This window comes from Triturus cristatus, chromosome 1_2 (assembly GCF_964204655.1).
Source record: "Triturus cristatus chromosome 1_2, aTriCri1.1, whole genome shotgun sequence".
In the NCBI taxonomy this organism is placed as follows: Eukaryota; Metazoa; Chordata; class Amphibia; order Caudata; family Salamandridae; genus Triturus; species Triturus cristatus.
This window is the reverse complement of record NC_140580.1, coordinates 1,111,978,606-1,111,995,564: the sequence shown is the minus strand read 5'-3', so window position 1 is coordinate 1,111,995,564 and position 16,959 is coordinate 1,111,978,606.

The window sequence follows — 16,959 nt, the reverse complement described above, 5'->3', positions numbered from 1 at the left end:
AAAATATTAACACAGACCTCAGCGTAGAGGCAGAGATAATCAAAGCTGTAGTGGAGGCTCCTATAGGAGATCCTAAGCAGTGAGCCTGTGTGTGAGGCGCTGAGTTAAACTACTCTAAGTTCATAAGGATCTCTCACACTACGGAGAATGAACGTCAAACGCCAACCATTACCTACCGGGGCACGTCATCCCCTGCTTCACAGTCCACACCACAGTCAAACTGTACTAAAAACTAGCATAAGCTGGACTGGATCCAGAAAGGAAATTAATGGTATATTTTAGAAAATCACCAACATGCTATATGCCTCCAATGAAAGAGTCATTGACAAAACCTCAACCACAACTATCTGTTTTTGTGTTGAGACAAGGCTCATATTGGCTGCAGTCGATCAGCTCGTGGCGTGGTGCGATTGGTTTGTAACTCAGGTCCACAGAGAGCGCCTTTTGCTGGATAAGTAAGGAAGCCTTGATGGTAGATTTTTTCCTTTGTGATCCCAACGGGGAAGATTCATGATGCAGCCACAATCTGACAGAACAGGGACTGCAAGGAGAGGCAAGATATCACCCGCGGAACTACCTCGGTTTCAAAAGATCTTTAGGCCACTAGAGAACTGAACTACACACTTCCCTGGAATGCATCATAGGAAGGACACCCACCTTCCCTACTAGCCATCTACAACAGTGGATATCTTCTAGATCACCAGGTAGGGAATTCACTTCTGGATCGGTTCTCGGCTCACCTCCGGAGAGGGAGGGGGCGGGCAGCGAAGTCCTCCGAGCTGGTGCAGTGCCATGTGGAGAGGGATGACATATATGCAAACATGCGCCAGCCTCCCCAGGCATTGTGAAGCCCTTTGAGCAAAATGATGCACGGGGGCCAGGTTGGAATGGCAGGGACTCCAAAGAAAACACCAGGCCCAAGATGGCTGCTATCAAACTCAACACAGAGGGCGCCATGGGAAGCCATTCCGTTTGTTGCATCGCTTTGTATCTTTTCAAAGATTGGACAGAAAAAAGTATGGAAAGATATCAGATTACACGTATTTTAATGGAGGTCCACCGACTGACCGACAGCATGACAAAAGTGATGAATGGAATCAAACAAGCCGCAAAGATGAGGTCAGTACATTAATCAGAGACAAGGGTTAAAGTATAAGGCAGCGACCAGAAGGACTGACTAGACAAGTGTGTGTCCCCTTGTGTAAGCGGTTTCATACAGGAAGTCCTGCAATGCAGGACTCTCTTAAAACTTTGAAATGTGCTCAGTTAATCAAGGTGACCACCCATTCACATTGTCTACTGCATGTAACAAAGCCACCACTGCTGACACACTGCTGCTGACACACCACTGCTGACACATCGCTGCTGACACGCCACTGCTGACACCACTGCTGACACGCCACTGCTGACATACCGCTGCTGACATGCTGTTGCTGACACGCCACTGCCGACATGCCGCTGCTGACACGCCGCTGCAGACACATCGCTGCTGACACGGCGCTGCTGACACCATTGCTGACACACCACTACTGACACGTCACTGCTGACAACCCGTTGCTGACACGCCACTGCAGACACCACTGCTGACACACCACTGCTGACATGCCGCTGCTGACATGCCGCTGCTGACACCGCTGCTGACACATCGCTGCTGACACACTGCTGCTGACACACCGCTGCTGACACACCGCTGCTGACACACTGCTGCTGATACGCCGCTGCTGGCACGCCACTGCTGACACCACTGCTGACACAAATATATCACGTTACTCTGCTAACAATCACTCCGCATACCGTCATCACGAAATTTTTATAATGCAAATTCTATCACCCCGCAATTTATAAGAACGCAAACTTTTACCACGACTATACTTTTACCACGCATGCCATTACAACGCAAAGGCATGTGTGGTAAAGGTATACTCCTAGTAAAAGTTTTACAGGTAAGTGAGAGTACACTAACACTACCCTACACTACACAAACACTACCTTAAACTACACCACAACCCTAAACCCTAAAACACTACCCTAAACCCTAAAACACTATCCTACACTACACATACACTACCCTACCCTACACTACACTAACACTACCCTAAAACACTACCCTACACTGCACTAACACTACCCTAAACCCTAAAACACTACCCTACACTACACAAACACAACCCTACACTACACAAACACTACCCTAACCCCTAAAAAAATTAACGCCCACCCCATTCCCATTCCCCATTCCCCCTTACCTCTCTCTCCTCGTTGTTATTCTTGTCTTCTGCTTCCTGCATCACCTCGTCTTTCTGTGAGGGGCGGTGCACGTCGATGTGAGGAAACAGAAAGGCCTGTTTCCTCACAACGATGTGGATCGCCCAAAATCTTATTTTTTTTACTCCGCATGTGCATTTACCATACATAGCTTTACAACGATTTGCGTTGTAAAGGCATGCGTTTTAAATGCACATGCGGAATAAAAAAATGCGGAGTAATGGTATGCAGGGTAAGTGCACTATGCGGAGAAAATGTATGCGGGGTCAAAGTCCGCGTTGTAAACGATATTTAACCTGCTGACACACCACTGCTGACACGCCACTGCTGACACCCTGCTGGTCACACGCCGCTGCAGACACCACTGCTGACACACCACTGCTGACATACCGCTGCTGACATGCCGCTGCTGACACGCCACTGTTGACACGCCACTGTTGACACGCCAATGCTGACATGCCACTGCTGACACCACTGCTGACACGCAGCTGCTGACACGCCACTGCAGACAACACTGCTGACACACCACTGCTGACACACCACTGCTGACATGCTGCTGCTGACACACCACTGCTGACACACCACTGCTGACACATCGCTGCTGACACACCACTGCTAACACACCACTGCTGACATGCGGCTGCTGACACGCCACTGCAGACACCACTGCTGACACCACTGCTGACACACCACTGCTGACACACCACTGCTGACACACCACTGCTGACACGCCACTGTTGACACGCCACTGTTGACACGCCAATGCTGACATGCCACTGCTGACACCACTGCTGACACGCAGCTGCTGACACGCCACTGCAGACAACACTGCTGACACACCACTGCTGACACACCACTGCTGACATGCTGCTGCTGACACACCACTGCTGACACACCACTGCTGACACATCGCTGCTGACACACCACTGCTAACACACCACTGCTGACATGCGGCTGCTGACACGCCACTGCAGACACCACTGCTGACACCACTGCTGACACACCACTGCTGACACACCACTGCGGACACACTGCTGCTGACACAACACTGCTGACACACCACTGCTGACACACCACTGCTGACACAGCGCTGCTGACACAACACTGCTGACACACCACTGCTGACACACCGCTGCTGACACGCCGCTGCTGATACACCACTGTTGACACACCACTGCTGACACATCGCTGTTGACACACCGCTGCTGACACACTGCTGCTGACATGCCGCTGCTGATATGCCGCTGCTGACCCGCCGCTGCAGACACACCGCTGCTGACACGCCGCTGCTGACACGCCGCTGCTAACACACCACTGCAGACACATTGCTGCTGACATGCTGCTGCTGACACACCACTGCTGACACACCACTGCTGATGCCACTGCTGACACCCCGCTGCTCACACGCCACTGCAGACACCACTGCTGACACACCACTGCTGGCATACCACTGCTGACATGCCACTGCAGACACACCACTGATGACACACCACTGCTGACACACCACTGCTGAAACGCCACTGCTGACATGCCGCTGCTGACACGCAGCTGCTGACACCACTGCTGACACACCGCTGCTGACACGCCGCTGTTGACATGCCACTGCAGACACCATTGCTGACACACCACTGTTGACACACCACTGCTGACACGCCACTGCTGACACACAACTGCTGACATGCCACTGTTGACACATCGCTGCTGACACATTGCTTCTGACACACCACTGCTAACACACCACTGCTAACACACCGCTGCTGACACGCCGCTGCAGACACCACTGCTGACACCACTGCTGACACACCACTGCTGACACACCACTGCTGACACACCGCTGCTGACACGCCACTTGCGACACACCACTGCTGACACATCGCTGCTGACACATCGCTGCTGACACACCACTGCTAAAACACCACTGCTAACATGCTGCTGCTGACACGCCGCTGCAGACACCACTGCTGACACCACCGTTGACACACCACTGCTGACACACCGCTGCTGACACAACACTGCTGACATGCCGCTGCTGACACACCCCTGCTGACCCACCGTTGCTAACACGCCATTTACACACCACTGCTGACACACCACTGCTGACATGCCACTGCTGACAAGCGCTGCTGACACCACTGCTGACACATCATTGCTGACACATCACTGCTGACACATCGCTGCTGACCCCACTGCTGACACAGCGCTGCTGACACACCACTGCTGACACGCCGTTGCTGACACGCCACTGCTAACACGCCGCTTCTGACACTACTGCTGACACACCACTGCTGACATGCCGTTGCTGACACACCACTGCTGACACACTGCTGCTGGCACACCACTGCTGACACACCGCTGCTGACACACCGCTGCTGACACACCGCTGCTGACACCACTGCTAACACACCACTGCTGACACGCCGCTGCTAACATGCCGCTGCTGACACCACTGCTGACACACCACTGCTGACACACTGCTGCTGACACGCCGCTGCTAACATGCCGCTGCTGACACCACTGCTGACACATCACTGCTGACACACTGCTGCTGACACACCGCTGCTGACACGCCGCTGCTGACACACTACTGCTGACACGCCGCTACTGACACACCACTGCTGACACATCGCTGCTGACACATCACTACTGACACACCACTGCTGACACACCGCTGCTGACACATCGCTACTGACACACCACAGTTGACACATTGCTGCTGACACGCCGCTGCTGACACGCCGCTGCTGACACGCCGCTGCTGACACGCTGCTGACACACCACTACTGACACACCACTGCTGACTCGCCACTGCTGACACACCACTGCACACACCACTGCTGACACACTTCTTCTGACATGCCGCTGCTGACACACCACTGCTGACACCACTGCTGACACCGCTGCTGACACACTGCTGCTGACACCACTGCTGACACCGCTGCTGACACACCGCTGCTGACACACCGCTGCTGACACACCACAGCTGACACACCTCTGCTGACACGCCGCTGCTGACACGCCACTGCTGACACGCCACTGCTTACACACCACTGCTGACACACCTCTGCTGACACGCCGCTGCTGACATGCCACTGCTAACACGCCGCTGCTGACACGCCGCTGCTGACACACCACTGCTGATACATCACTGCTGACAAGCCGCTGCTGACACGCCGCTGCTGACATGCCGCTGCTGACACACTGCTGACACACCACTGCTGACACACCACTGCTGACATGCCACTGCTGACACACCACTGCTGACACGCCGCTGCTGACACACCACTGCTGACATGCCGCTGCTGACACGCAGCTGCTGACACCACTGCTGACACACCGCTGCTGACACGCCGCTGTTGACATGCCACTGCAGACACCATTGCTGAGACACCACTGTTGACACACCACTGCTGACACGCCACTGCTGACACACAACTGCTGACATGCCACTGTTGACACATCGCTGCTGACACATTGCTTCTGACACACCACTGCTAACACACCACTGCTAACACACCGCTGCTGACACGCCGCTGCAGACACCACTGCTGACACCACTGCTGACACACCACTGCTGACACACCACTGCTGACACACCGCTGCTGACACGCCACTTGCGACACACCACTGCTGACACATCGCTGCTGACACATCGCTGCTGACACACCACTGCTAAAACACCACTGCTAACATGCTGCTGCTGACACGCCGCTGCAGACACCACTGCTGACACCACCGTTGACACACCACTGCTGACACACCGCTGCTGACACAACACTGCTGACATGCCGCTGCTGACACACCCCTGCTGACCCACCATTGCTAACACGCCATTTACACACCACTGCTGACACACCACTGCTGACATGCCACTGCTGACAAGCGCTGCTGACACCACTGCTGACACATCATTGCTGACACATCACTGCTGACACATCGCTGCTAACCCCACTGCTGACACAGCGCTGCTGACACACCACTGCTGACATGCCGCTGCTGACACACCGTTGCTGACACGCCACCGCTAACACGCCGCTTCTGACACTACTGCTGACACACCACTGCTGACATGCCGTTGCTGACACACCACTGCTGACACACTGCTGCTGGCACACCACTGCTGACACACCGCTGCTGACACACCGCTGCTGACACACCGCTGCTGACACCACTGCTAACACACCACTGCTGACACGCCGCTGCTAACATGCCGCTGCTGACACCACTGCTGACACATCACTGCTGACACACTGCTGCTGACACACCGCTGCTGACACGCCGCTGCTGACACACTACTGCTGACACGCCGCTACTGACACACCACTGCTGACACATCGCTGCTGACACATCACTACTGACACACCACTGCTGACACACTGCTGCTGACACATCGTTACTGACACACCACAGTTGACACATTGCTGCTGACACGCCGCTGCTGACACGCCGCTGCTGACACGCCGCTGCTGACACGCTGCTGACACACCACTACTGACACACCACTGCTGACTCGCCACTGCTGACACACCACTGCACACACCACTGCTGACACACTTCTTCTGACATGCCGCTCCTGACACACCACTGCTGACACCACTGCTGACACACTGCTGCTGACACCACTGCTGACACCGCTGCTGACACACCGCTGCTGACACACCACTGCTGACACACCTCTGCTGACACGCCGCTGCAGACACGCCAATGCTGACACGCCACTGCTTACACACCACTGCTGACACACCTCTGCTGACACGCCGCTGCTGACATGCCACTGCTAACACGCCGCTGCTGACACGCCGCTGCTGACACACCACTGCTGATACATCACTGCTGACAAGCCGCTGCTGACACGCCGCTGCTGACATGCCGCTGCTGACACACTGCTGACACACCACTGCTGACACACCACTGCTGACATGCCACTGCTGACACACCACTGCTGACACGCCGCTGCTGACACACCACTGCTGACATGCCGCTGCTGACACGGCGCTGCTGACACCACTGTTAACACACCACTGCTAACAAACCACTGCTGACACACCACTGCTGACATGCCACTGCAGACATCACTGCTGACACACCACTGCTGACACACCACTGCTGACACACCGCTGCTGACACACCACTGCTGACACACCACTGCTGACATGCCACTGCAGACATCACTGCTGACACACCACTGCTGACACACCACTGCTGACACACCGCTGCTGACACACCACTGCTGACACACCACTGCTGACACGCCGCTGCACACACCACTGCTGACACACTACTGCTGACACACTGCTGCTGGCACCACTGCTGACACAGCTGCTATCACACCGCTGCTGACACACCGCTGCTGACACACCGCTGCTGACACACTACTGCTGACACACCTCTGCTGACACACCGCTGCTGACACACCACTGCTGACACGCCGCTGCTGACACGTCGCTGCTGACACACCACTGCTGATACATCACTGCTGACACGCCGCTGCTGACACGCCGCTGCTGACACGCCACTGCTGACACACCGCTGCTGACACACCGCTGACACACCACTGCTGACAAACCACTGCTGACATGCCACTGCTGACACCACTGCTAACACACCACTGCTAACAAACCACTGCTGACACACCACTGCTGACACGCCGCTGCTGACATGCCACTGCAGACACCACTGCTGACACACCACTGCTGACACACCGCTGCTGACATGCCACTGCAGACACCACTGCTGACAAACCACTGCTGACACACCGCTGCTGACACACCGCTGCTCACCCACCGCTGATGGCACGCCGCTGCTGACACACCACTGCTGACACTTCGCTGCTGACACATCGCTGCTGACACTTCACTGCTGACCCACCGCTGCTGACACACCGCTGCTGACATGCCGCTGCTGACACACTGCTGACACACCATTGCTGACACACCACTGCTGACATGCCACTGCTGACACACCACTGCTGACACGCTGCTGCTGACACACCACTGCTGACACGTCGCTGCTGACACGGCACTGCTGACACCACTGCTAACACACCACTGCTAACAAACCGCTGCTGACACACCACTGCTGACCAACCGCTGCTGACATGCCACTGCAGACACCACTGCTGACACACCACTGCTGACACACCACTGCTGACACACCGCTGCTGACACACCACTGCTGACACACCACTGCTGACACGCCGCTGCACACACCACTGCTGACACACTACTTCTTACACGCCGCTGCTGACACACCACTGCTGACACACTGCTGCTGACAACACTGCTGACACAGCTGCTATCACACCGCTGCTGACACACCGCTGCTGACACACCGCTACTGACACACTACTGCTGACACACCTCTGCTGACACACCGCTGCTGACACGCCACTGCTGACATGCCGCTGCTGACACGCCGCTGCTGACACACCACTGCTGATACATCACTGCTGACATGCCGCTGCTGACACGCCGCTGCTGACACGCCACTGCTGACATGTTGCTGCTGACACACCACTGACACACCACTGCTGACAAACCACTGCTGACATGCCGCTGCTGACACACCACTGCTAACACGCCACTGCTGACACACCACTGCTGACACGCTGCTGCTGACCCGCCGCTGTTGACACCACTGCTAACACACCACTGCTAACAAACCACTGCTGACACACCACTGCTGACACGCCGCTGCTGACATGCCACTGCAGACACCACTGCTGACACACCACTGCTGACACACCGCTGCTGACACACCGCTGCTGACCCACCGCTGATGACACGCCGCTGCTAACACACCACTGCTGACACTTCGCTACTGACACACCACTGCTGACACATCGCTGCTGACACTTCGCTGCTGACACGTCGCTGCTGACACATCGCTACTGACACACCACTGCTGACACATTGCTGCTGACACGCTGCTGCTGACACACTGCTGCTGACACCACTGCTGACACACCACTGCTGACACACCACTGCTGACACGCCACTGCTGACACGCCGCTGCAGACATCACTGCTGACACACCACTGCTGACACGCCACTGCTGACACACCGCTGCGGACACATCACTGCTGGCACTCAACTGCTGACACATCGCTGCTGACACATCGCTGCTGACACACAGCTGCTGACGCACCGCTGCTGACACACAGCTGCTGATGCACCACTGCTGACAACCCACTGCTGACAACCCACTGCTGACACATCGCTGCTGACACATCGCTGCTGACAAACCACTGCTGACACACCACTGCTGACACGCCACTGCTGACAACCCACTGCTGACACATCGCTGCTGACACATCGCTGCTGACACGCCGCTGCTGACACACCACTGCTGACATGCCGCTGCTGACACAGCGCTGCTGACACCACTGCTAACACACCACTGCTAACAAACCACTGCTGACACACCACTGCTGACACGCCGCTGCTGACATGCCACTGCACACACCACTGCTGACACACCACTGCTGACACACCACTGCTGACACACTGCTGCTGACACACCACTGCTGACACACCAGTGCTGACACGCCGCTGCTGACACACCACTGCTGACACACTGCTGCTGACACCACTGCTGACACAGCTGCTATCACACCACTGCTGACACACCACTGCTGACACACCGCTGCTGACACACTACTGCTGACACACCTCTGCTGACACACCGCTGCTGACACGCCACTGCTGACACGCTGCTGCTGACACACCGCAGCTGACATACCACTGCTGATACATTACTGCTGACATGCCGCTGCTGACACGCCGCTGCTGACACGCCACTGCTGACATGCCGCTGCTGACACACCGCTGACACACCACTGCTGACAAACCACTGCTGACATGCCACTGCTGACACCACTGCTGACACACCACTGCTGACATGCCGCTGCTGACATGCCACTGCAGACGCCACTGCTGACACACCACTGCTGACACACCACTGCTGACACATCGCTGCTGACACATCGCTGCTGACAAACCGCTGCTGACACACCACTGCTGACACGCCACTGCTGACACGCCACTGCTGACACACCACTGCTGACACGCCAATGCTGACACACCACTGCTGTGTGCCTCACTGCTGACATACCACTGCTGTGCACTTCACTGCTGACACACCACTACTGTGCACTTCAATGCTGACACGCCACTGCTGACACACCACTGCTGTGTGCCTCACTGCTGACATACCACTGGTCACACACCACTGCTCAAACACCACTGCTGACACACCACTGCTGACACACCACTGCTGATATGTCACTGCTGTGCACCTCACTGCTGACACACAACTGCTGTGCACTTCACTGCTGACACACCACAGCTGACACACCACTGCTGTGCACACCACTGCTATGCACACTACTGCTGATACACCACTGCTGACACACCACAGCTGTGTGCCCCAGTGATGAAGGCAAAATTGAATGCAGCCAAATTTGGAAGTGGTGCGCATGCAGAGCACAGACCCATGTCATCTGAAGTCATCAGGGCAAGAAGGAGGGTACAAGAAGCTGCCAGCACAGCTACGATAGGAGGAACATTAGACAGGTGCATGAAATACAAGGACAGAATCCATTTGATCCCAAAGCAGAGTCACGCGGGCGGGGGATAAGAAGGTGGGGCAACTAAAAGAAGTGGAGTAGGAGGAGGCAAGAGCTCTGATGTAAAGAAACAACTAGCTCTGTAGAGCAGATGGAAGACAAGGGGTGCTACCGGGTGGACAAGGCTTTACAGAGCAGATTAAGGCGTCTCGGCCCTCACTAAAGATAGTCGCAGGTGCAGGTAGAAGGGATGTTTGGCAAGTATTGTAGGGGGAGAATTACATGAATAGAACAGGCATTGAAAATGCAATAGGTCTCGCCTTTGATTAAGTTAAAGCCATTTGCTTTGCTAATGGTATTGTATAGCAAAGCAAATGGCTTTAACTTAATGAAAGGCGAGAACCATTGCATTTTTAATGCTTGTTATTTTATGCAACTAACAACCATTGACAAAGCCAATAGTTCTGGCTTGTTGCAGGTGTAACGTTACTTGTTGTTATATATCTGGATACATTGACAGAAGAGGCAAAATACCAGTCAGGCGGTACTGACTAAGCACAGATTTTTAGCTTAGGTGTTTTAAGCCACACCCTTAATTACATTGAACACCCCCTTTGGCGAGACCCCCCAGTTTTTTAATCCCACTTAAAGCCCTGGAAACAACACCATGTCACAGTCACCTAATGGCCTGGCACTGTACATCATGCATGACTCATGACTCAGATTGTCTATGTACAGGGGCATAGTGGGCCCTCCCCCGCCCCACCCCTTGCTTTAGGAATTACAGCAAGGGTGAAATTCTTGATGGGCCTCTTCTGTCTGCAACTCTGCAGACAAAGGCTCAGCTCATAATTAATATGAAAAGGTGGGTGGGTGAGTGAGTAAATGAAGGAATGGGTGGATGGCTGGATAGATTAGTGAAAGGGTGAATGGATGAATGAACGGGTGAATGGATGGATAATGAGAGAAAGGATGGATGGATGAGTGAGTGGTAGGATGGATGCGAGAAAAGGTAAAAAGATGGATGTATTGGTGGAATGGTAGATGGATAGGTAAAAGGGTGGATGGATGAGTGAACGTATGGATGGATGAGTTAAAGGGTGGATGATGGGCAAGTAAATGGGTGAATGGATGAGTGAAATGATGGATGGATTGATGAATTGAGAAGTGAAAGGGTGAATGGATGGACCGATGAGTGAAAGGGTGAATGCAAGGATGGATGAGTGAGTGTAAGGGAGCGTAGATGGGCAAAAGGATGGATAGATGAGTGAAGGAGTGAAAGGGTCGATGGAGAGAGAAAGGGATGAGTAAGTGAAAGGATGGCTGGATGGGTGAAAGGCAGAAAGGCTGGATAGATGAGTGAATGGATGGGTGGAACAGTGGATGGATGAGTGTACCGATGGATAGGGTGAAAGGGTGGATGGATGTTTAATGGATGGATGAGTGAAAGGGTGGATGGAGGGATGGATGAGTGAAATGATGGATGGAAGGATACATGATGGATAGGTTTGCAAATGATTGAATATGTTTGGATATGGATGGACTTAATTATATTCTATTGCGCAACCTCCTCTGATCTGTCTGTAAAACTTACATTTTGTCGCAAAGTTTTGTCCTGAATTTTGACCTCCTGTCCTGAATTTGTGTCCTGAATTTAGACCCTTTGTCCTGAATTTTTACACTCACCGTCCTGAATTTGCACCCATGCCCGTTGGTCACCCTAATCACATCATGGAGCGCCTCTATCCTTTTTTGAAGCTCCTTCCGTCACAGGGCCCGATGTGTGTGAAGTAACTGTTGGAATACCACAGTAGCGCACCCTTCAGGCGATCCTCAACTATGGACTGGTTTTTATAGGGGATGGGAGAGGGGTCCTTTCTAAATTGGCTACAGTACTACCTAGCTGCTTCATCGACAAGCCAGACGGCTAGAAAACGTTTAAATAATAAAAAAGAATAATAATTTGCACCAAGGTGGTAGTTACCACAATTCTACATAGCACAATGACGCGCTGTTGTTCCATCTCTTTTCTGGTCTCTCTTACGGCAGTAGCAACCAATATTCATCTTTTGTCTCAGTTTGCATGGGCAAAATACGAGTAAAACCCCATTAAAAAAATTATACCCAGCAACAATTGCGCGTTCTGCAGCACAGTCCATTCAGAGGGCGGGTCTGGAAATGCTAACAAACGAAAGGATAATTTCGGCAGCCCCTCGCATTATGCTAAAAAACACTACAATGTCATACAAAAGTTACTAAAATGAATAAAGTCATACATTCTCTGCAGCACATCTCTGACCTCATCTCTGGCCTGAAGACATGTGCCAACCCTCCCACAGAAGAGTGTGGCACGGTCCTGGCTCTGCGATCAGGGGAATCTCTCTCTCTCCTCTCTCTAATTCTACAGCTACCCTCTCATGCCCTCATCAGAGCCTGCTCAGAACCCCTTTCTTGTCCATAGAGCACTTTGCTAGTCAGAGCCCTGTTTTTCGCAGTGAGGAAATCAGTGCTCTTCACCAACGCTCTACTATGTCCTTTCTACCAGATGACTTTTTGCTTATCTAGCGCCACCTTGTGTTTAGTGCTCCCACTGCAAATAGAAAGACCGAAACACGCAGTAAAGGTAATTCGCATTCTAGCTGCCCTTTGCTGCAAATTAGGGATGTATTTCTCAACATAATTCATAACGCACAGTTAAAAAGAGCAGTGGCTATAGAGAGTTATGCTTCAAAAATGCAGCCATGTTTTTTTACTTTGGGATATTACAAGCTAAACCTCACAATGATACCATGGGTTACAGGCACAGCACATTTTGAACCTTTATTCATCATTTATCCTTTTCATCCAACTAACAGGCTTTCTGACTCATCTCAAGCTTCTTTTACTACTATGAACTCCCACATAATCCTTTCTAAACTCTTCAATCCGTTCTCTATCCTATTCATCCAACTAACAGGCTCTCAGATTTACCACTCACACCACTCCCAATAACAATTTATATTTCCCACTACTAATCCACCGCTAATCCACCTTTGGGTTTCAGAGTAGCGAGCTACTCGCTGAAAAGCATTTCAACGCCTCATCAGGGGTAGTAAGCGCTATATAAAGACAATTACTATTGCAATAACCTTTCTACTGATCTTTGGAACGGAGAATTAAAGCTCACGTCATGGTAAATCCTTTGGGCTGATGGTAGAAATATGCAGAAAAAAGTCTACAATAAGTTGTTCCTATAAGACTCTTTTTTTCTGAATTCAAACACAGTGCTAATACTGAAATGTTAGTATAATTAATCACCCAGTGTTAGACCTGTCAGGCTTAGGGTGATTTTCCCCAAAACATTTTGCCATCCTCCCTCATATTTGCAGATCTCGTTTTTGCTGACCTTAGGATTCTGTGCAATTTAGGACTGCTAACCAGTGCTCAAGTGCAAGTACTCATTCCTTGAAACATGGTAACATTGGCTTATCCCCAATTGGCATATTTCATTTACTTAGAAGTCAATGGTAAAGTGGTTCAATGTGTATCCACTGCCTGTAGATTAAATGCTACTAGTGGACCTGCACCAATTGTGCCACCCGCTGGCACCCGCTTGCCCTTTCCAACAAGCCTCAGGCCTGCATTTCAGCCTGTGTGTGCAGTTTTAAACTGCCATTTCGACCTAGTAAAATAGATCTTTTTCCAGGCCAAAGCTCTCCTTTTTAATACATATGAGTCACCCCTAGGGTAGGCCCTAGACAGCACAAAGGGCAGGGTGTGATGCATTTAAAAATTAGGCCATGCACTTTTAAGTTTTAAATGTCCTGATAGTGAAAAACTCTTAAATTAATTTTCACTATTGGAAGGCCTATCTCTCCCATAGGATAGCATTGGAGTTACCTTATTGCAGTTAACAAACGGTAACTTCCAAATGGGAACAGATCAACAGTTCATGTTTGGTGTCTTCAGGAATTGTTATGAAAAATTCTTGTTCATGGTGAAGTTGGGTTTTTTATTACAATTTTGAAAATGCCACATTTAGAAAGTCGGGATAATCGTGGGTTGGTAATAGTTGGTTGGTTTCAGGAGGGATGAGCGTTTTACGTCTTCGTTAGGACATCACTAGGGGGTTGGGAGAAGAGCAGGGTTCATCACATTTTGCTTATGTTTAAATAGCATATTCGTTTGGCGCAATTGGTATAGCTGATCTTGTTGTATTTTGCAGAAACCCCTGACGAACAGCCTTCGGCTCGAAATGCATTGGGTTACAGAAACAGGCCTTACGTTGGTGTTTATTAAATAACACGTGCCGCTGTTTAGAAGCCTGGAATGGAAAGCAGCTGCATTTGAAAATGTCCAATAAACATCTGAATGGAATTTCGCTGTCTCCATGATATTTACAAGCAAAAGATGGATTAAGATGGTGATTAAAAGGTCAAGTTCTTAATGAAACATGGATGAACACAATGTACTGGAAAGGGAAAAGGTCCCATTCAAAGCAGCACGTCAGTCTCATGCGTCAGTTACGTGCCTTAGTGTTTTCATTTTGAAAGAGTGACCTGGGACGGGTCACTAAGCAGTGCGCACGCAAGTCAGAATATGCACTAATAAAGGATTACTAGAAGGGAAGGAGTGCACTCGAATTCAGACACTTTTGTTGCTCACAACATTTAGAAAGTTGACATTTCTCTGCCTTAGCAATTTAGTGCCTGCAGTCTGTCTCTGGGCCACATGACTAAGTGTAGTTGGCAGTTGCACTTTGTGTCTTCCTCCCACACAGCCACACACAATAGAGAGCTTAGGCATGCCTGGATGAACCATCACTGGCAGGGTGGGAGGGCAGAGTTAGGCACAGCCCCACTTACTCCTGAATAGGTTGTGTCCTGCCTTAACACAAAGGATTCCATATCCCCTGCAGTTAGTCTGGGGGCAGGGGAGGAAGGAAACCTGTGCACGTTAAAGGGAAACCTCGAGAAGCTTCTCCAACATTTCAAGGTGGCACCAGGAATAAATATTGGACCTCAGACACCGACACTTCAGGACACTTCTGGACCTGTGGAAGATTCTGCCTGGAACACGGACTCCTTTGCCTCTGCAAGGAGTGCCACTCTTCTGGACTGCTGTCCTTAAGGACCGCCCGCCCTGCTATGTTACCCTGCTGCTCTTCATCCTGGGTGTGAAGAACTGCACCTGCAACCTGTACGCAGGACCTCTAGAGTGACTCCAAGGGTCAGGTCTCTTGTAACAAGCTCCTGGACTCTGCATCTGTGAGTTCAACCCTGCCCAGTGGTTCCTCCCCAGTCCTGGACCCTTGGAAGTAAGCCCTAAGGTGCTCTGCCAGCCCATCTGTGGATCCAGCAGACCCAATGGATCTCCTCTGCTGCAAAAACCTGACCAGAACCAACAAATTGCCTCTGTTGTGTGGATTTCTACCAGCGACAGAACTACACATCATAGCCTCGCAGCTACTCATAACCGGCACATCTCCTCTGCTGTGGGATGCATCCCGACGGCAGACTTTGCATCACAAGCCCTCAACTACAGGATCCTTGACGATGACGCAGAACCTCGCCCTGTAGCCTCGTAGCTCTTTGGGTGTAAGACAAATCCTTGACATGGGACCTTGCAACTCTCGCAAACCAGGATTTAAGGTACTCTTGTTCAGTGGGCCTAACTGGGCCCCCAAAGCCGGCCCACGCTCCATTGTGGTCAGCCTGAACTTGGGACTTTGTCCTGATATGGTGCAACAAATATCCATAGGTGTTTTTTGGTGCTATTTTCACTAAAATCTTTAACATTTCACATCTCCTGCTCTACTGAATAGATTTTTGTAATTTTATTTATTACAAATTACTTTATTGTTTTAAACTGGTGTGGATTCTTTTTTTGTAGTATGTTCTTACTGTGTTGCTGACAGGTCGCAAACTGGGTGATTCATTGTACTAACACTTGTCAGTATTAGCACTGTGTTTGTATTTGGGAAAAAAAGAGTCATATAGGAACAACTTATTGTTGACTTTTTTCTGCATATTTCTACCACCAGCCCGGAGGATTTACCATGACGTGTACAAATACTTTACACATTGCCTCTGATTTAAGCCTGAATGCTTTGCGCCAAGCTACCTGAGGGTTGAGCACAGGTTAATTTACGG